General features: G+C 41.7%; 1 pseudogene; it reads left to right on the forward strand.

Annotated features, from left to right (window-relative positions):
* The first annotated feature begins 3606 nt into the window (after positions 1 to 3606).
* Positions 3607 to 21607, forward strand: LOC109679082 (vomeronasal type-1 receptor 90-like; annotated as a pseudogene).
* The last annotated feature ends 868 nt before the right edge of the window (positions 21608 to 22475 follow it).

Below are 22475 nucleotides of genomic sequence, written 5' to 3' on the forward strand. Positions count from 1 at the left end.
GGACTTTTGTGCTTCCACAGGAATTTTAGGATTTTTTTTCTAGTTCTGTGAAGAATGTCAGTGACATTTGAATGGGAATTACATTACATTCAGAGATCACTATGGATTATACAGACATTTTTACAATAGTCATTGGTCCAGTCCATACACATGGGAGACCTTTGTGTCTTTTAAGGTCTTCACTCTGAGCCAATGTTTATCTTTGTCAGTGAGATGCATTTCTTACAAGCAACAAATAGCTCCTGCTTTAATCTAACTTGCTATTCTATGTCTTTTGATTTGGAATTTAGGCCATTAACAGTCACTGTTGTTACTGAAAAGTATGTAGTATTTCTAGTCATTTTGTTGCTTTTCTTTTTTATTTTGTGCTGGGGGTACATTGTGCATTTGCAGAAGTTCTTACAATAGATCAAATATGCCATACTTGACTTCACCCACTCCATCATTCTCCTTTATCCCTCCTACCCCCATTCCTGGAATAGTTTCAGGAGGTCTCATTTTTCCATTTACATACACGTGTTCACAGTATTTGCTCCATGTTCATTCTCCTACATCCTTTCCCCATAGTCTCCCCCTCCCACCTGTTGTTTTTCTTACATTTACTTTTCCCATATTCCTTGTTTGCTAACCTTCTTGGTTCTTAGTGAGGGTTGTTGTTTCTTGCATTTTCCTGGCTGAGTCAAACTTCATGTATTTTCTGCAAAATAGTTTTTGTTTATTTGAGGAGGTTTTTATTTCTCCTTAATTAGAAAGGGTAGCTTTACTAGATAGAGTAGTTTAGGTTGACAGTTGTTTTCTTTTCTGCTTGAAATGTATCATTTCATGCCTTCCTTGCATTCAGAAATTGTATTAAGAAATGTGCTGTTCAAAAGACCAAAAATCATATGTTCTCCCTCATATGCGGACATTAGATCAAGGGCAAACACAACAAGGGGATTGAACTTTGATTACATGATAAAGTGAGAGCACACAAGGGAGATATGAGGATAGGTAAGACACCTAAAAACTAGATAGCATTTGTTGGCCTCAACACAGAGAAACTAAAGCAGATACTTTAAAGCAACTGAGGCCAATAGGAGAAGGGGACCAGGAACTAGAGAAAAGGTTAGTTCAAGAAGAATTAACTTAGAAGGTAACACACATACACAGGAAATCAATGTGAGTCAACTCCCTGTATAGCTATCCTTATCTCAACTAGCAAAAACCCTTGTTCCTTCCTATTATTGCTTATACTCTCTCTTCAACAAAATTAGAGATAAGGGCAAAATAGTTTCTGCCGGGTAGCAAAGGGGTAGGAGGGGAGTGGGAGAGGGTGGGGGAAGGGGTAAGAAAAGACCCAAACATTTTATGCACATATGAATAAAATGAAAATTAAAAAAAAAGTGCTGTTGCCTGGAAGCAAGGGGGTGGGGAGGAGAGGGAAGGGACGGGGGGCAGGGGGGAGAGATGGCCCAAACAATGTATGCACATATGAATAAATAAACCAAAAAGAAAGAAATTGAAAGGGCAAAAAAAAAAAGAAATGTTATTCTGATGAGGTTTCCTTTATAAGTCACTTCTCCCTTGCAGCTTTCAATGTTTTTTGTTCTGCATATTTAATGTCTTAATTATAACATGTCTGGGGGTGTTTCTTTTCTGAACCTGCCTGTTTGGTATGCTGAAAGCTTACTGTACCTGGATGTCCCTCCCTTTCTTGAGATTAGGGAAGTTTTCAGCTGTTATGTTATTGAATAAGTTACCTATGCCTTTAGTTTGCACCTCTTCTTCCATACCCATGATTCACAGTTTTGGTCTTTTGACAGTTTCCCAGAAGTTTTTCATGTTCCGTTCATATTTTCTCAGTATTTTAAAACTGATTGTTTTAAACTGTGAGTGAATGGTGTGCGAGTGAGTGGCTTGACTTGCTTGTGTTTCAAGCTGCAATTTGTGGCTCCACAGCTGGGCACCTCTAAGGTCTACTGGAAGCTACGGAGTCCAAGTGGGCTCGATCTGCGACTTCATGGTGATTAGCATACAGCCTATGGTGGGATCAGATTAGCAAGTCACCCTATTGGGCTGAACCCACTATGACCAAGCCAAACCCAATCCCATAGCCTGGGGTTGCAGCCAGACAAGCACCTGTGTGGCCTCTCATGAGAGGCACTCCCCTTCCTTTGTCTGTGACACCAATAAAAACCAGGCATATATAAAATGGGTTCCTCTGGGTCAAAGCGCCCAACAGTGCTCCAGACCATGCTTGCTAACTTAAGGGACGGCTTCTCCAGTGACTACAGAGGCCAGATGAAGCCGGCAAAGCTCCAAACATTTTGTGAACTTGAATGGCCCGCCTTCAACATAGGATGACCCACAGAGGGCACACTGGACCTGGCCACTATCGCCCATGTGAGGGATATAATCACTGGGGATCCAGGTCATCCTGAGCAGTTCCCCACATAGACGTATGACAGACATTGACAGCTCATCCTCCTTGGCTTAAAAAATGCTTTAACGACAGTTACAAGATTCCGATGGCAAGGGCTACAAATACTGAGAGTCTTAAAAAGAAAAGGTTCCTCCCCCAGTGCTCCAGATGCTCATCAGCACGGAGAAAGAGCCAAGTTGCCCAAGCAGCCCTACATTGGTTTGAGGATCATTGCCCCCCCACCCATGGTACAAATGATTTATAATCCTATGCTCAGACAGCTTTTCCAGAAGCTAAACCTGCATGGGACCCAAATAAAACAGAAAGCCAAGACAACTTACATAGCTATAAAGAGACTCTGATGACAGGTCTAAGAAGAAGAGAAAAAAGGTCATAAACATAAAGTCACAGAGATCTTACAAAAGTCTGATGAGAGCCCAGCACAGTTCTATAAGAGACTATGTGAAGCACACAGTCTATATTCTCCCTTCAAGCCTGAGGCTCATGAAAAGTCAGCAAATGATCAATGTCGCCTCTATGGGGGAAGCCCAAAGGGACATTTAAAAAGTTACAAAAATTAAAAGGCTTTATAGACATAAATGTACCATAGCTTCTGGAAATGGCAACCAAGGTTTTTATTAACCAAGACCAGGAAGCTCAAAAGGAGACAAAACAAAAGATATAAAAATAGATCTCCTGGCAACAACAATAAATGGATAGGGATGATTCCAGTCAGGGCAGAAGCTGAAAAACAGGTGGGGGGGGCATAAAAAAACTCCCCACAAGTACTGCCCGAGGGATTAGAGCCCCTAGAGAAAAATCAATGTGCCTTCCGTCACCAAGAGGGACAATGGAAAAGTGAGTGCCCACAGCTCCAGGCCAGACACAAAATGACAAAGAGAGGACTTTTTGGGGCTTACAAGCCTTGAGCAACCCGAGGATTAGGACCAACTGGGCTCTTTCCTCTTTGGCCCCCAAGAGCCCATGGTCCATATGTCAGTAGGGGGCCAACCTGTAGATTTCATGATGGACACTGACACCGAACATTCTGTGGTGACCCAATGGGTGGCACCAATTTCAAAAAACACCAGACATTTGTGGGGACCACAGGGATCCAAGCCCACCACCCTTTTCTCCAGCTCTGAAAATGTATTCTAAGAGGACATCTCATGACTCATAAGTTTCTCTATATACCAGAATGTCCAATGGCACTGATGAGCCGAGACCTGCTAAGCAAGTTGCAGGCCCAAATCAGTTTTCAGGAGGATGGACAAACAGCTTTGAGCTTCAACTCAGGACCTCCCAGGGTACTAGCCCTCATCGCTCCCCCAAAAATAGAGATTAAATTTAGTAGAGACTGCCTTAAAGGGGCCAGAAATGCCTTTTAAGATTCTGGGAGTATGGGCTAAAGACAGTCCTCCAGGGCTGGCCATTAACATTCCTCCAGTGGTAATAGAGATAAAGCCAGGAATCACTCTAATAAAAATGAGACAATACTCAATCCCAATGGGGGCATGAGAAGTAGCTCATCACCTCCAGAGACTTAAATTATGATATCCAGAGACCTTGTCAATCTGCCTGGAACACTCCCTTGCTGCCAGTTCAGAAGGCAGGCACCAATGATTACCACCCAATGCAGGATCTCCAGGCAGACAGCCAAGCAGCAGTGACTGCACCCAGTGGTTCCTAGCCCATACACCTTGCTGGCCCTGATACCAGCAGAGAGAACCTGCTTCTTGTGCTGGGACTCAAAAGGATGCATTCTTTTGTGTCCAGTTGGCACCTGTGAGCCAACCCATCTTTGCTTTCCAATAAGAGGACCCCCAGACAGGGGGACAACAACAGTTAACCTGGACCTGTCTCCCACAGGGTTTCAAGAACTCCCCAACCATCTTTAGAACTGCTCTGGCATCAGATTTACGAACATACCCAGCAGAGGAAGCTGGCTGCACACTCTTAAAATATGTGGACGACCTCCTCCTTACAGCAGCTAACCACCAAGACTATCTTAAAGAGACAGAGTCCCTACTCCGTCTCTTACAAGAAGCTGGTTACAAGGTACTTAGAAGGCCCAGATCTGTCAAGACCAAGTCAAATATTTGGGGTTTCACATCTCCCAAGGCCAGCGGAACCTCGGTACAGAAAGAAAACAAGCTGTTCAATCCTGACTCCAACTTCAAGACAACAAATCTGTGAGTTCTTGGGAGTGGCTGGGTTCTACCAAATTTGGATATCTAATTTCTTATTGCTAACAAGGCCTTTGTATGAAGCCACAAAGAGGGGCTCTGCCCTAAACCAGGAGTCCAGCATGTAGGTAGTTCCTCTTTTAAAGACTTGGAAGTAGACTTCACTAAAGTGCCTCGAGCCAGAGGCTACCAAATATCTTCTGATGATTGTGAGCACATTCTCTGGGTGGGTGGAGGCTTTCCCAACCCGAACAGAAAAAGCCCAAGACGTGACCCATGCTTTATTAGAGGAAATAATCCTCAGATATGGGATCCCCATCTCCATTGGGTCAGACAATGGACCAGCTTTTGTGGCAGCAGTTGTTAAACAACTGGCAAGAGGACTAAAAATAACCTAAAACCTTCACACAGCATAGCCTCAGAGTTCAGGCAAAATTAAAGTAAATCAAACACTAAAAACTCATATGAGTAAACTCTGTCAGGAAACACACCTGACATGGGAACAGGTCTTGCCATTGGTCTTACTTAGGGTCAGGTGTAGTCCCACCAAACAGACTGGGTTCTCGCCCTATGAGATTCTCTATGGAAGCCCATCCCCACTAATAAAGGACATTAAGGGAGATCTAAAAGAGATAAAGAGATCTAACTTTGCTCCAATGATGCGTGGTTTGGGAGAAGTGCTCAATGACCTACACAGCCATGTTCGAGAAAGACTCCCTATTAGCCTAACCACTGATGTACATTCCTTTAAGGCAAGTGACCAAGTTTGAATAAAGGAGTGGAATCTTCAGCCTCTCCAGCCTCAGTGGAGAGCATGCTCCCAGGATAAGACACATGGCCCCGCTTTTTATGACAAATGTAACCTGTATTGTTTTCTTTACTCTGGGACTTCTAGTATTACTTACCAGCAACCTCATTAACCTGGGAGTATATGAGCCAATGTAACATCTGACATGTTGGTGGGTGCATGATACAAAGTATAGCAGTGTGGAGGTCCCAACAATGACTCTCTGATAACTTTTGGTACATGGGAAAAACCTTGCAAGGGCCAACCCAAAAGGTAAGAGTCCAAGCGTGTAGGGGAGAGAAGGGGCGCATCCCATGTTTGAGTTTCCTCCGTGTGAAGACTAGTCAGCTTCCTGAGTGACTAGAGCAGGGCTGTCGTCCTATTGTTTGTGGTCCCCTGTTGTCTCCTGGGAAGCAGGAAGGGCACAGGGGTTCTGGAGGGTGATCTTGGGATGGGGAGGCTGGGTCAGGGATGCATTCCCACTCGGGAGAGGCTGGCTTTACTCAGCTGTGGTGGATCAAGGGAGCAATTTTTGTTACTTTAACTGTAGTGGGGGTAGACAAGATAACAACAAAAGGCCCCCTCCAATGGGGTTCTAATGGTTGGATTTTTTTTTTAACCCGGAAAGTATCTTTTCTTTTTTCTTTTTTTTTTAAATGAGTAGAGTTACCATGACAACAATATATCATCAGTATATATGTCTAAGAAAACGCATTGTTTAAAAAAGTCAAAACCACCATCTTTAAGTATCAGAGGACTTGTTTAGAGCCAGTAAAAATAGTCACTTTTTTCTCTAAGTAGAAGATCCTGTCTAAAAATGTGAGTTTATGTCTGGAAGGGCTTTAATGCCAGATGGCCACACATGCGTAAGAACCACTTCCTCAATCCTCTCAGCCTTGGTTATTTCTGGGAGGTCTGGCACCAGTGACTCCATTGGAACTTTGATGCCATTTCCCCGCTTGTCTCCAAACTGCTTGTCGCTGAGCAGTCTCCTCTGAAGGTCTGTCCTCCATCCAAGTATTGACCAGGCCCAACCCAGCTTAGCTTCCGAGATCAGATGAGGTTGGGCGCGTTCAGGGTGACATGCCTCAGACCGAAGAGTTTTGACTGGTCATTTTTTTACTCATCATGAGGATTTGCTCTTTTGTGGATTTTGTTTGCTTAGTTGGTTTTGGTCCCATGTCAGCAGTGGGGGAAGGGGTTCAGGGGGGACAGAATGAGATCAGGTGGGAGTCAGTGCCAACTAGACACTTTTGGCCAAATTTAAGCAACAAAGAGGCTTAGAAGGAGTGGCTCTTAGGCAGTGGACTTTTAGATATGGCAATACAAAACAAAATACAACAAAAGCAGACATCTAAAAAGCTAACCTGGTTGACACATAAGCACTTATTAGACTCATTATTTATGGCCTTGATTATAAATGTCCCAGAAGGATCAGAACTGTAATGACAAAAACTTAAAAGAGCCATGGTTTAAATTTTTGATGGACAACTAACAGAACAGTATATCAGTACCACTAACTTTCTGTTACCATGCTTATCTAAATTCTGTATTTTAGAAGGCTTGATATACTTGAAAAACATAAATAGATTTAGTATACAGGAACCAGCAAGAGCATCACAGCTCTATAGAGGAGATATATATATATAATATAGTTACATACTAATTTAGTTGTTTTTGAAGTAAATCCTTAGTTTTTTTTAATTAGCTGTGTTGGTGGGGTGAGAACAGTGTCAATGACCCCAAATAGCCCAGTAACAGACACATATTAGGGTACTGACTGTATTCGAATCACCCAAGACAACAGTTGTTTAGCCATGAGGTCATCCAGAAAATTTTACATAAACCAACTCTTAAATGAACATGACTTGGTTACATTAGTTAAAACCCCAACAAAAAATATCAGAGAACACAGGTAAATATTTATGGGGACTAAGTGTGGAGTTAGGAAACATAATGGCCAAGAATCATGGCTCAGATGTTGATAAGGGATCACATCCCAGATTGCTGACATTAACAGATGGCTCATGACATACAGCAGGATCCCAACAGTCCCAATCTGGCCATCCTAGGCCAAAAACTCACTCCACCTGCCATGTGGAAGGAATAGCACTAACATCTCCACTCTGTTGACTCCAATAAAAACTGGAGGTCCTGACTTTCAGTGTAGTACTCCTTTTTGAGTTATTTTTTATCCTAGCTGGAGTGTTTGCTTTGGCTTTGTTTTTTGTTTTTTTTTTTACTTTGCTTTACATAAGTAAATCTGTCTCAACCCTCATGTCAGTGCAGCAGTATTCCCTGGGCTCAGCTGCCTCTTGTCTTTCTGTTTTAATAAACTCTGTTGTCTTGACAAATCTGTGGATTAACCTGTAGCACCAAAAATTCCTGACAGTTATCTTGACAAAACAAAGTATTTTTAAGACAGTTGTTTTGTAAATGTTATCAAGAACAATACAATATTTTTAAGATAGCCTTGTTATGGGCTTAGAGAATTAAGTTTTAGTATAATATCAGTACATTAAATTTTGACCTTAACAAAACCTTTAATGCAACTGGATTTTAGTCAACTCAATCACTTACATAAGCATTTATAAGCTGTATCTTTTTATGACAACTTACTTTATATCTTTATGACAACTTATTTTATATCCCCTGGGGGAGTTTTCTGATCCTTTTCTTTTTTTACTTTAAAAGTATTTTTTTAACCTTTTGTTTTTTAAAACCCATATCCTTAATTATCTATATCTATATATATGTTATATATATATATATATATATATATATGTGGATTTATATATATATGTTACTTGTTAAAAATAACTTTTAAAACCTTTTAACTTAAAGCCTTATATTTGTATGAAGACCAAAAAAACCCAGACAGAAAGTAACCTTAAAATTATTTTTTGTATAAAAACAATTTATAGAAAGCCCATTTCTTAATAGACCCATGTATTATAAGGGAATTAAATCGCAGATTTTATTTACAACAGAATGAAACAAGCTAAGGTCATTTATTTTAACTACCCAAATTTTAAGATTCCTGCTGCAGGCTGTGCATCCCCCCATCCCGCTTTTTTTTCCTGCTCTGGTCTGAGACAGAGTGTTAACCCCTGAATGCCTGCATTCTAGTGAGGCCTGATCGAAGTAAGTTTGAAAAACTGTTTTTTTAAAGTAGCAGCAGAACAGAGTAATAAGTTTTTACATTGACGCTATAATAAGAACCATTCTTAAGATGTTTACATATTCATGTGTAAAAAGCTTAAGCAGTTGTAACAGAGATCTTTAAAACAAACACCCTGGTTTTTTGTTACCTTGAATATCACATTAACCTTCTAACAGCAGTTTAAGAACCATTTTGAAGATGCTTACACATACACAAGTTTTATAAATTAAGCATGCCAGAAAAAATGTCAACTTAAGTGCTCATAAGATGAGCTGGAATTCCAGGAACAAATTTTGCCCAGTGCTTTAAACAAATTGACACACACACACACACACACACACACACACACACAAAAATTAGAGTGCACTCTCAAAAAAGAAAAACCTTAAATTATACCTAGAGGGCTATCCAGTGGAATGATGGATGATGTGTCTCTTCTCTTGTGAGTCTCCCTCTTTGGAACTGAATTTTTTGTTATCCATCCCTTAACCTCGGTTATGGCTATTTCCCAGGAAAAGCTCAACCCTCCCACCCCACCAACTCTCAGAGGTGTCTCACACAATTTTGCCCTGCTCCCTTAACCTGAGAGACCTGGTTTCACCCCAATAGGTTATTGGGGGGGTTCTGTGGGAGGTGATCAGTCTCCCCTTCTGCCTCCTGAGGCAGGCTTGAATTTGAACCCAGGTTCTTACCAGTCTGACAGACAGTACTCTCTGCCCCTTGCTAGTTCCTGTGCCTCACCGGGTTCCATTGTGCATTGAGGCCTTAACCCCAACTTTCCAGGAGGACAAGTTCCTCCTCCAGATCAAGCTGTCTATTAGTACCTGGTGGGGTCTTCTCCCAGTGGCCAGGGGATGTACCCCAGTGACAAAGGAGGTGACAAATCACCATCTCTGCAATCCCAGACAATCGCCCAAGAAATGTGGGAATCTCAAGCTGAGATATGGGACACTGAGGCAATTTAGCAGGAATCAATGTTTTATTGTGCCAGCACAGACTCAGTGGACTCATGTCCAAAGGCTGAACCTCGAGAACAAAGGGGTCTCACCTTATATACTCTTGCAAGCAGGTTACAGAAGCAAAAAGCAAAGCTCAACCCACATATGGCTGCATGTGATTTCATTGGCTATTTCATTCCCCGAGTGCTATGTGACCTTCATGTTTCAATTCTGTAAGTTTTATCTCTCTGCTTTGCCATCCCTTCCCCCTGCCTCATTATCAGAATACAGCATGTTTCTTTTTTTTTTTCAGTTCTTCTCCCTATTACAAAGGTACAAGTAAGATAAAGGATTCACAAAATAGATTAAGAACTCCTAGCACTTGATAGCAGCAAATAACCCAATTAAAAATGGGCAAAGATCTGTGTAGACATTTCTCCCAAGAAGACATTCAGACAGACATCAGGCAATAAGCCTCAGGGAAACACAAATCCAAACCACAATGAAAATATTAATCTTTAATCAACCCAAATTATGTTCAAAACTAATCAGAGCACCACGTGCCTTCTAAGTTCACATAACTGTAACTGATGAATAACAAACTAAAATCCTAGCAATGATACATCAACTCCCTCTTGCTGGGAAGACTATAACCCAAGAAACAGAAGTGAAAGGGAACGGCTGCTGAGGAAGACACGGAGAAATGGTGTCCTTGCATGTCGTTGGTGGGAATGTAAAATGGTGCAGTGGGTTTGGAAACTTGGGTGGAATTTGCCCCAAAATTAAAGACAGCAGACTGGGGGCATGGCTCAAGCAGTAGAGCACCTGCCTAGCAAGCACAATGCCCTACATCCAAATCCCAGTGCCACCAAAAGAAAAATTAAAGTTAGAACAACCACATGTTCCAGCCATCCCCCTTCTGAGTACATTCCAAATGAATTCAAATTTGGATCTGCAGTTTATGACAGCATTAGTCACAAGAGCCAAGACATGCAGACAGTTTCTGTCCACAGATAAGAGTAAAAGAAAGGTGATACGTTGTTTAGTTTTTAAAAAGAGAAAAAGTGAAGTGAAGACAGGCGGGAAAACAGGCAGACCTTGTGGTGACTGGAGGCTGGTGCAGCCACAGAGCTATGTTACAGCAGGATGTCACGTGGCCACCCAAACCAGCCAGGACCAACACGACCAACAAAGACCTCTGCTTCTGTCCCATGTTCATTATGCCAGCATCTCCTATCATTATCCTTGCAAAACTGGCTGTTACCTTCATTCACCTAGGGCTGTGACACATTCAATAACCCATATAAGGACAGAAAGGGTGAGGTAAACCCTATTCCATGAAAATCCCAACCCTTTCCTGGAATCCCCCACATTTTCCTCACCTTAGCTCATGAATCTCACTTCCATTAAAGTTTACCACTGAGTTCAGCCATCCAGAATTCCAGCCTGTGACTCCCCTGAGAATCTGCACTCCTTCAAGGGAGTGATAAATATTCCTCCCAATTCCTTCCTCTGTCACCTCTCTGAATTCTGTCTCTGACGGTGACAAGAACCTGGGACTCTGGGCAGTCTAGGGAGTGTGCTAAGAAGAGCCCTAGACTTAACTGTTATCAGCCTGTGTTTATTAATAATCTTGTCTTTGAACTTGGGTTTTAACAAGCTCATGTGTGAACAGAGAAGATGCAGGAAACATGCTTTATGCTGTGCCTTGCCACCTCACACATGTGCAGTATTTTTGGTTCCCATTAGTAGTAGCTCAAGGAAGTGCAGGTGCTGAGGGGAGGGACAAACGGATATGAGGTAACTGTGTCATACATGCACTGATGCCCAGAGAGGCTACACTTGTGTTTCAGACAGAACCTGATTCAGTGAAAAGGAGGGCAATGCATTCTGGGAAACTCCAAGGGATCCTGTTCTGTACTTTCAACTCATGTCATGTCCTTGTCTCAGCCAACCTCATGCTGAGGCATGCAGGGAAGGGGGAAATGACTATATACATGTGATTGATAGGTAGATAGGTAGGCAGATAGATGATAGAGTGAGCGAGCTAGGGGTACAGTGTATTAAATATATCATACTTGAATTCACCCTATCATTCTCCTTTTTAATTAATGTGTATTGTGCATATTAACTGTGTTCAATGTGTGATCGTTGTATACACATGCAGCATGCACTGATCAAATCCAGCCACCCTTTTCCACCGTATCCCCTCTTCCCAGTCTCTAGCAATTGCTAACCTGCCCTCAGGTCAACATTTTCTAGCTTGTCTTTCTGTGTCCGCAAAAGGCAGTATTTCATTCTTCTGTCTGGCTGAATACCCTCCATTGTGTACGCATGCCACATGTTCTTTATCCATTCATCTGCCAATGGGTGCTTAGACATACTCCATATTTTAGCCATTGTGAATAGTGCTGCAACAAATATGGGTATCCACTATTTCTTTTGTCTTTCCTTTGGATGCACACCCAGGAGTGGGACGGCTGGATCACATGGCACCTTTGGATTTGAGTTTTTGAGGAACATCTGTGCTGGTCTCCATGATGGCTTTAGTAATTGACACTTCGATTAACAGTGGTGAATTCATTTTTCTCCATGTCCTCATTAGCATTTGCTTTTGTTGTTTTGTTTTTCCTTTGATAATAGCACCATTCTAATGGGTGAGATGGCATCTCATTGTAGGATGTGTGTACATGTGTGTATATGTATGCATGCATGTGCATGTATATACATGTGCATGTGTGTGCATGTATATGTGTATATGTGTATGCATTTGTACATTTGTGTATGTGTATTGTGTATATGTGAATGTGTATATGTGTGTATGTGTATATGTATGTGTATTTGTGTGTATATGTACATGCACGTGTATGTATATGTCTGTGTATACATTTGTATATGTTATGTGTATATATGTGTGTAGGTATATGTGTGTATATGTACACTTTTGTGTGTGTTGTCTATGTGTATATAGACATATTTGTGTATATGTACATGCACATGTATGTCTATACGTATACATACGCATGTGCGCATTTGTGTGTTGTGTATGTATGTGCATGTATATATGTACATGCACGTGTATGTGTGTGCACACATGCATGCTGGGGGTGGAACCCAGGGCCTCACACAATCTAGGCAGTTGCTCTACCACTGAGCTACCTCCCCATCCTTCATTGTAGTTGATTGCATTTCTCTGATGGATAATGATATTGGGCATTTTTTCATGTGTTTGTTGGCCATTACTGTTTCTTCTTTTGAGAAGTGTATTATCATTTGCCCATTCATTGACTGGATCACTTGTTTATTGAGTTCTTTATATACTCTCTGGATATTACCCCTCTGTGAGATGAGCAATTGGTGAATATGCCCTCCCATTTTGTGGGTTGTCTCTTCACTCTGTTGACTTTCTTTGCTATGCAGCAGTGTTTTAGTTTGATGTGATCCCATTCATCAAGCTTTGCTTGTGTTTTCTGGCATACTCTTCTTAAAATCATAGTCTACCAGTGTCTTGAAGTGATCCCCAAATGTTTACCCCTGTGGTTTTGGAGTTTTGCCTCTTACATTTAGGTCTTTGATCATCTTGACTGGATTTCTGCACAGGGTGAGAGGTAGGTGTCAAGTCTACTGCATGTGGATGTCCAGTTTTCCCAGCACAGTTACTAAACAGGTTGTGCTCTCTCCAATATCTGTTTTGGCACCTTTGTTGGGAATCAGATGGCTGCGGATGTGCAGGTTTCTTTCTAGTTTCCCTATTCTGGTCATTGCTGTCCACGTCTGTTTTTAAGCTAACGCCATGCTGTTTGGAGTAGTTATGGTTCTGTACTTTGTCTTGATCAGATACTCTGATGCCTCCAGCTCTCTTCTTTTTGCTCGACGTTGCCTAGACTATTCAGGGTCCTTAGTGCTTCCATGTGAATTTTAGGATTGCTTTTTCTAGTTTTATATTTAATGGGGATTGCACTGAATCTGTAGATTTGCTTTGGGTAATATGGGCATTGTAACAATTTTAGATCTTCCAATCCCTGAACTTGTGAGGTTTGCCCTCTTTTGTGTCCTCTCCAGTTTCTTCAGTCAGTGTGTTGTAGTTTTTGTTGTATAGGCCTTTCACATTCTCGGTTACGTTGATTACTACGTCTTTATTTTTGAAGCTATTTTGAATTTGATTGCTGTCTTGATTTCTTTCTCAATAAATTTGGCACTAGTGTTAAAAAACCTCTTATTTTGTATGTTGATTTTGTATCCTGTTATTTTACTAAATCCATTGATCAGTTCCAATAGTATTTTGGTGGAAACTACGGGTTTTCTATGCATAAAATTATATCATCTGCAAACAGATATTTGCATCTTTCTTTATTTCTATGCTTTTTATTTATTTATCTAACCTAGTTGATCTGGCTAAAACTTTGTTACTAAATTAAATAAAACTGATGAGAGCAGACACCTTGGATTTCTGATCTTAGAGGAAATACTTTCAGTTTTTTCCCCACTCAGCATGATGCTGACTGTAAGCTTTCATAAGCAGCCTTTATTTTGTTGTGATCCTTCTATACCTAATTTCTTTGAGGCTTTTTATCATGAACAGACATTGACTTTATCAAATGCTTTTTCTACATCTATTAAGATATCATTTGTGTTCATTTTCTTGATGTGCTATATTATGGTTAATTATTTGCATATGTTGAGTCAACCTATATTCCTGGGATGAAGCAAACTTGATGATACTGAATGATCTTTTTGAAATTCAATTTGCTAGTATTTTGAGGTGAATTTTTGTGTGTATGTTCATCAGGATATTGGTTTTCTGTTTGTTGTGTCCTCTCATTTTGGTAACAGGGTAGTGCTGGCAACATAATACGTGTTTGGAGGAACTCCCTCCCCTTTGATTCCTTGGAATAGTTTGAGAAGAATTCACATTAGCTCTTCCTTAAGTGTTTGGAGAAAATTTGTATTGTAGCCAACTGGTCCTGTTCTGTTCTTTGTTGGGAGAGACTTTAGTATTATTATTATTGATTCAATCTCATTACTTGTTATCAGCCCTTTCAGGTTTTTATGTCCTCGTGGATCAATTTGGTAGAACAGTGTGTCCAAAATCTGTTCGTTTCTTCTATATTTTCCAATTTGCTATTGTGTGATGCTTCACAACACTCCCTAGTGAGTGCTCATGCTCCTAAGGTATGGTTACACTGTCTACCTTTTCATCTCTGCTTTTATTTTTTAGCATCTTCTCTCTTTTTTCTTCATTGGTCTGATTAAAGGTGTGTTGAGTTGTACCTCTCCCAAATTCACCTCTTGGCACATCGATCTTTTGTATTACATCTTACGGTCTTACTTCCATTTAGTTTGTTCTGATCTTTGTTGTTTCTTGCTGCTAACTTTGGTCTTGATTTGTTCTTGCAATTCTAAATCCTGTGGATACACAATTATGTGGTTTAAAATATGTCAGTTTTTTTATATAGACCTCATATTTCATACTTGCCTCTTAGTGTCACATTTGCCTCATCCAACAAGTTTTGGAATGTTGTATTTCCATTTTTTTTGAGAGCTTTTAAATTTTCCCTTCTGATTTTCTCAATAACCATTGAGCACTCAAAAGTGTGTTCTTATTCACTCTCCACACAGTTGCTTAATCACTAAAGTTTCTTTTGTTGTTGACTTCTAGATCTATTCTGTGTGACATGATTTCACACCAAGATATTATTTCAATGGTTTTGAAAATGTTAAGACTCGTTTTGTGGTCTATTATATGGTATGTGCTATAGAAAGTTCATATACTGATGGAAAGAATGTATTCTGCCATTATTGGATGGAATATTTTGTAAATGCCTATTAAGTCCATTTTATCTATAGTATAGTGTAATTCTGATAATTTTTTTCTTGGCAGTACTTGGGATTGAACCTGGGAACTTGTACTTGATAGGAAAATGCTCTACCATGTGAGGTGTACTTCTACTCTTTTTACTTTATTTTTCAGGTAAAGTTTCGTGTTTTCCCTGACTGGCCTCAGATTGCAATCTTCTTACCTCTTCCTCCTGCCTACCTGGGATTACAGGTGTGCACAATCACACCCTGCTTTTTGTTGATTTTTTTATCTGGGTGATGATATTGATGAACATGGGGTGTTGGAATGCCCTGCAACCTATCTTCCTTTAGTTTCGAGTCTTTGTAAATAAAACAATGGGTTCATGTACACTTATAATTGTTATAAGTTCTTACAAATGCCTTAATCATTGTATAGTGACCTTATTTACTCTTAATTTGGACACTGGTGTCGTAGTTTTTACATGATTTTGTACCTACTACTGCAGAGGAGGAGACATAGTTTTATGTCATCTCTTTCAGAGAAAGCACAGGCCTCTTACTATCTCCATAGTGAGGAAGGTGTGGTGCTCATATTGCCACACAGAGCTGAGGCTGGGCAGGGCCTGCCCAGCCTCAGCTATGTCCAGCACTGCCTGTGATTTTTCTCACTGCCGACATCCAGTGTCACCTGTGAGTATCTATTTTTCAGCTTAGTTCTTTTAAATTTTACTTTACATTTTATTCACAGCATCCTGAGTGTGTGGACCCCTTAGAGAGGGGACCAGAATTTCCCAGGGAGCAGATCTTCTATGGAGGAGTGGACTATGGAAGAGAGCATCCACCATTGGTTGCAGGCGAGGATTCTAAGAGCCCCAGGCACTCGTGGGAGGCAACAGAACCTAGACCCTAGTGTAGAGGCATTGTACAGTATGGGGTGGGGGTGAAGTGATTTGTCTTAGGATGAGAGACAGGGTGCCATCTACTTGATTGTGTCCTCCTGTCCCTCACCAGAGGTAATGAGGGAACTTCCAGGAAGTGTTGTGCACAGCTCTCCTCAGACTGCTGTTGTTCAGAAGAGAATAAAGTTAAGAGACAGGTAAATTGTTCTCCTGGGCACACCATGTTCTCTGCTCCCCAGTGGCTGAAAAGACAGCCTGCAGGGAGCTGAGCTGAACACATCCTTCCCTTAAACCAGGCAGGAGCCTGTCATCTACATGGAACCCCACGTGCCTCTGTCTGGCAAGTGCTTCCTTATCCCACTGTACAGAACCAGTGGTGAGCGGGACTGGGCAGGTTAGGAAGGAGCCAAATCAGGTTCTAGTTGATGTTTTCAGTAGCCTTAGATTAGCCGCCAGCACCAAAGTCCTACTCAATCAAGGGGACGGTTTTCACACAGTGCAGTGAGGAAATTCTCTTCCTTTAATTTTGAGACTCATAAAATTTATTAATAACTAATTTTAGCTTCCATTTGCTTTCCTTAAGTAACTTTTACTGAGTAGTCATGTCAGTACTAAAGTTGTACATATTATGTTATCTAGTGATTTTAAACATTGGTTACCCACATATGTGTTTGCAGGGAAGTGATGTCTTAATTTCACGTTTGTGAAACACACTCAATTTACCTTTCTTCTTTATAAACACAGTGGAGATATTATTGATATCAGTGATTTCTATACATGAAAATGTAGAAAGAAATAAGGTTCACAAGGAGAGCAACCATGCACGGCAACCTCACACGGCTGTAAAATACCTGCTAGAATCTTCTAGGAAAACTTCCCTATCCACCTTCTACCTTCATGAGTTACAGATTGCTGGTGTTAGTTCATAAACACATGCTGTACCAGTAAGGAAGGGTCAGGTGTGACTGCAGGGATTGTGAGGTGGCGGTGACATTCAATATTAAATACACAGAGATGAAGGTGGATTTCCCGTCCTGTTCCCAGAATACCTGGGAATGTATTTTCCAAGAGCTGGGGAGAAAGAATATCTGCATCCCCTAATCTCTCCTGTGTTATTCATTTACACAACACTCCTACCCTTTTCTCTACTAACAGGTATGCCTCAACTCATTTTATTTGAAGAAAAACTTAGGGCAGTTGAATTTTACTAACCTGGTCTCTCTCCTTAAGTTTTAGGTTTGTTTCAAACTGTATCTTCACACACTTGTTATAAACAGATAAACATAAGCCAGCCTCCCTCTGTTACTAAGATACAAAGGACTTGACGATACAGCAAAGCCAGAGCTGTTTGGAAGGAAGCAGACAACTCTTATTTCATCTCTGGGTGTTCGGGGACATATTCTCCTGCAGGTCTGTCTGGGTTTCCCAGGAATGACAGTGTGGTGTCTAAGGTGAGGCTCTGCGGGGCTTCCTGATTCTTTACTTTAAAAGAACACTTTCTCTTCTACTGCTGTTTCTGAAAGTGTGTTTGCAAATATTGCAATTGTAAATACCCTAGCTGTGAGAGTGACCCCAAGCTACACTTGTCAGTCCTGTCAGTTTACAAAAGCAATGGCAATCCTCACCTCTTTTTCAGAAATGACTGCCACTCCTTTGCCCACAATTTCTCAGGTCGCTGTTCATCACACTCCTGGATTCGTCTGTGCTGCAGCAGCACTGGGCGCAGCAGTGACATCCGTCTGGCTTTTTCTTCCCAACATGCAGCCCTTTCTCCGTAGTGCTCTTCCTACTTTTCAGATGGATTGTGCCACAAGGTAGTGCCTGCTGCCCAATGCAGTCACAGTCCCAAGCCTACCTGCTTGAAGGAGGACCAGTGTCCCCTCCCAGATCCCACCTTTTTATCACTCTGAAGTGTAGAAGGGATGGGAGGGATACAGTGATAGTGAAATGAGTGATATGATAATGACAGACGAAGTGTTCTTTTCATGTATGTTAAGTCTGCATATGCATTGCTAAGTGCTGGAAAATTCGTGCTATTTATATGTCATCTCATCCCTGAGAGCTAGGCATGATTTGCTCGTGTTGAAGATGTGAGAACAGATGTGCCTTCCCTTCCTCCTTCACCCTGGAACCTGCACATCTGAAGGGTCACAAGAGCCCGGACATGCAGCGGGGTCTGTGGAGGGGTTTCCTCTTCCTGTCACGCTCTCCCCTTCTGTCCTGACCTCTGGCTCATGCCCATTGCCCCAGCACTTGTCACCAGTTTGGGGATATTTGGCGAAAACACATATCAAGGGCTTGCCATGGTTTGAGTAACTGCAAGGTGACACAACAGGTGACACGACTGTTTCCATGACCCACTGATAAGGGGTGTCTTGAACATGCCACCTTTCTCCTGAGGGAGGGACCCCTGCCTTCACTGTCAGCTCTAACTAATGAGTGCTCAGATTCTTCTTTGCCATTTCTTTTCCATGGATAGACTGTACAAGTGTGCTTTTCTGATCGCCCCACTTAACCTTTCCTTCCTCTTTCCACATGTAGATTCCTCAAGTGTGACACAGTTCAGAAACTAAGGTTATCTTCCCTGTGATTTACATCCTTATAACAGGATGGCAAGTCTTTCTGAGGGCAGCTTGGTTTCGCATCCTCACTAAGTCCTTATCTGAGGAGTGTGTCTTAGACCCGCCTGCTGCTGGCAGAGGGCTGGTGCTCTGCACCCCTTCTCCTGGGCCATGCCAAGAAATGAACGTGGCTGGGAATGGACGTGCTATTGTGTTTCTTGGATCTAATATTTATGAGGGTTCTTATTCACCAGAATGCTTTCTAAAAATGATATATCAGCACAGAAATTGCTGTATACCTTTCCTTGTAATACTTACATATTATAACATATTTTTATAAATTTGAACCAGACACACTTGCTGTGGTGATCTCAAGCAAGATGAACAGAAGATGACCAGAGAGATTTTTTTTTGTCCCTTCTTCCACTACATGGAGGAAAGTGAGTTAGTGTTTATGATTACATCAGATTGTGTTTGCACTGCACTCTGGAGAATGACCCTAGTTTCTCCTGCAGCCACTCATTTCATCTTGAGAAAGGATTTTCTAGTGGTGTAAAGCAATGATCAAACAAATCAAGAATTCCTGACTGTTACTGGAAATCCATGGCACCTGACTGCACATGATTTTCCTTGATATTCTTATTTTAGGGCTGTACTTTCCTAAGTCACACTGAAAGGAATGCCCAACATCCTTGTCACAGAAGCTGAGAATATTTTATCTGATGAGTTTTTCACTGCTATGTGTTTGTAAGGCTCAAGTGTTTAAATGAAAATAAAAGCCTGTATTTCACAGAAGTCACATGAGAGGAAGCAATTTCTGAACTGTTTTTTAATGTGAATTTTTAATGTTAGATGCTAATATGGATTTACTTAACTTTATTCTTTTAAAATATAATCAGTATATATTTTACCTCATATGAATCAAAAGCACAAATAGTCATGACATTTACATGTATAAAAATGTCACAGAATAAGAGGTTGGTGGTAGTGATCAATGTGACCCATAGAAGACTGGTCATGGGTGGCTCTTCGATTAAAATATTTCTATTGTTTTTCTGGGGCTTATCAGGAATACAAACCCAAATATGATGAAAGAGTAAATGGGGAAATTTATGGCCCTTTACCTGATCAATACTTGGGAAATAGATTAACTTTTCATAATGCTGCTGTAGAATGTTCATTTTAGACTCACAGTACATATTCTCATTTGTGGAAGCTAAAACTGTTGATCACAGAAGCAGAATAGTGCTCTCCAGAGGGGTTGGGAGAGGGTGGTTAGTGAGGATAGGACACAGTGGGGGTGTAATTCCCATGCTTTATAGGCCAACAGACTAAGTACAGACTACAAAATTACTTAAACATTTCAAAATAACAAGAGGAGAAGAATTTTAAGATTTCAAACACGTAGAAGTGATAAAATTGGAGATGGGAGTGCTAATTACCCTGACTTGGTCAATACACATTGTTTACATGTGCTCAATTTTCTATGATCTGTAGTGATTCTTAACATGTAGGAAAGGTTGATGCCTGAGGGAGCTCAGCAAAGAAGACACAATCCAGCTATAACTGGGAAATGATGGGGGAGGGGGGAGCTTCTGGAAGGTTGAAGGGAACCTGAGAATGAAGGGGGAAAGGGTGCAACAGTTCACACATTTTAATAACAGCAATAGTGTTGGTTGAAATCAAGGTAGTGAAATTTTTTCTTCCTTTTCTCCTCAGATATTTCCTGTGTGATTCCTTGCCCCAGAAGATGAAAAAAACCAAACAACCGCATGGTATTATTAACATAAGAAACCCTTTTCCTCTGAGGTTGGCACTGGGGTCTCAGCCAACACCATCCTTCTTCTCTACCACATCCCATTCCTTCCTGAGCACAGGCCCAAGCCCACTGACCTGATGACCATTGGCCTCTTGGCTCACCTAGGGATGTTGATAATCATGGGGTTCATATCTATAGATGCTTTTGTGTACCAGGGTCTTTGGGATGTAAGTCATTTCTCTACTTGCACAAGTTTTTGAGGGGCCTGTCCATTTGTGCCACCTACCTGCTGAGTGTCCTCCAGGCCATCACTCTCAACCCCAGAAGCCCCTGTTTGGCAAAGCTCAAACATAAATCCCTGTATCACAGCCTGTGTTCCCTTCTTTTCCTATGGGTCTTCTGTAATGGCCTTCAGTGCTCACTTCTCATTCTCTGCTGTTGACAACTCCAATTTCACTACACATGGTCTAATATTTGTCACTGAATCCTGCACTATCTTACCATGAGTTACTTCCTCTGGCACTTGTTTACCATATTAGGCATGTTTTGGGAAGTCTTCTTTAGGGGCTCATGGCCCTCTCCAGTGGCTCTATGGCGACTCTCTTGTGCAGGCATAGGAGGCGGTCCTGGCATCTGCACATCACCAGCCTTTCTGCAAAAGCCTCCCCAGAACTAAGGGTCACCTGGACCATTCTGCTGCTCTTGGGTTTCTCTGTGGTCATGTATCGTGTGGACCACGTCGTCTCCTCCTCAAGAATTATGTGGAACAATGACCCAATTCGCCACTGTATCCAGATGGTGGTGGCCAAAGGCTATGCCACCATCCATCCTTTGTTGTTTGTCAGTACTGAAAAACGAATTCTTAACTTTTTGAGATCCGTGTGGGGTTAACAGTGTTTGTGGAACTCCTGAATGCTGGGTAGGTCCTCTACATGTCAGTATACTGGCTTCTGAGTACATCGTGGCACACGCATGTGCTCACTGGGTTAAATAAATGTGGACGTAGGCATCTTTTGGGCAAACCTGTTTACCTTGAATCATTTGATGACATACATAATAGACCATTGAGGCACACACGTTTCTGAGGTCATGTGTGTTTCTGATTCATGTTGGCAAGGGATCCCTGTGTTATGGATCTCACCTTCATGGCCTGAGCTAGTCCAGACACAGATATGTGATAGTAGACAGTACTTTGTAGTCAGTCAGTCATCTTAGAGATCTGTATTTTGCCTAGGTAAATATGTAAACACTTATTACCACAGAATACCATATGAGCCATAAATTGTGCTTTCATGGACAAGTCAAAAATAACTGAATGTGGGGACATCAACACTCACAGTGGCATTACTAGCAGCAGCCAAGAATGAACAAATCAATGTCCCTAGGCAGATGAAGGCATAAGCCATGGAATATTATTCACCCTTAAATAGGAAGGAGAGAAACAGGAATGAGGGGGATTCCAAGATGGTGGCTAGAGTGAGGAAGCAGAAAGCATGCTTCCTTAAGTAAACTCTTGGAGAGTCGATGGAGATACACCTGGCAGGAAAAACCACCAAGAAGAGGCAAGACTCTGACACCTCTACACCCTCAGCCCTCACATAGCATCCCCATGCCATGTTAAATGGAGAAACCAGGAGGGCTCCCATGCTGCCAGACACCAGCTCCTAACCTGCTTGGGAGACCACCAGGTGAGCAAATAAGCAGCATGTGGTACTCCCTGCGATAAATCAGCATAGCCCCCTGGACAGACTGACCCCTGCCCAGGGAACAAAGAAAAAACAAACTGAACAATAAACAAGCAGCTGGAAAAAAAAAAGACATGTAGCAAAGAGGGCGGAGTGCCCTGGGCTCCGGAGAGTGAGGGAGGGGCACTGTCCCACACAAACTAAGCTAAACAAGCTGGCCAGAGAAGGTGGGAGTGGCGCCACCTCCCCAAGTGTGCTTGGAGAGGAGAATGCATCCAACAGCAACTAAAGTGTGGC

Source organism: Castor canadensis, chromosome 10, assembly GCF_047511655.1.
Source record: "Castor canadensis chromosome 10, mCasCan1.hap1v2, whole genome shotgun sequence".
NCBI lineage: Eukaryota > Metazoa > Chordata > Mammalia > Rodentia > Castoridae > Castor > Castor canadensis.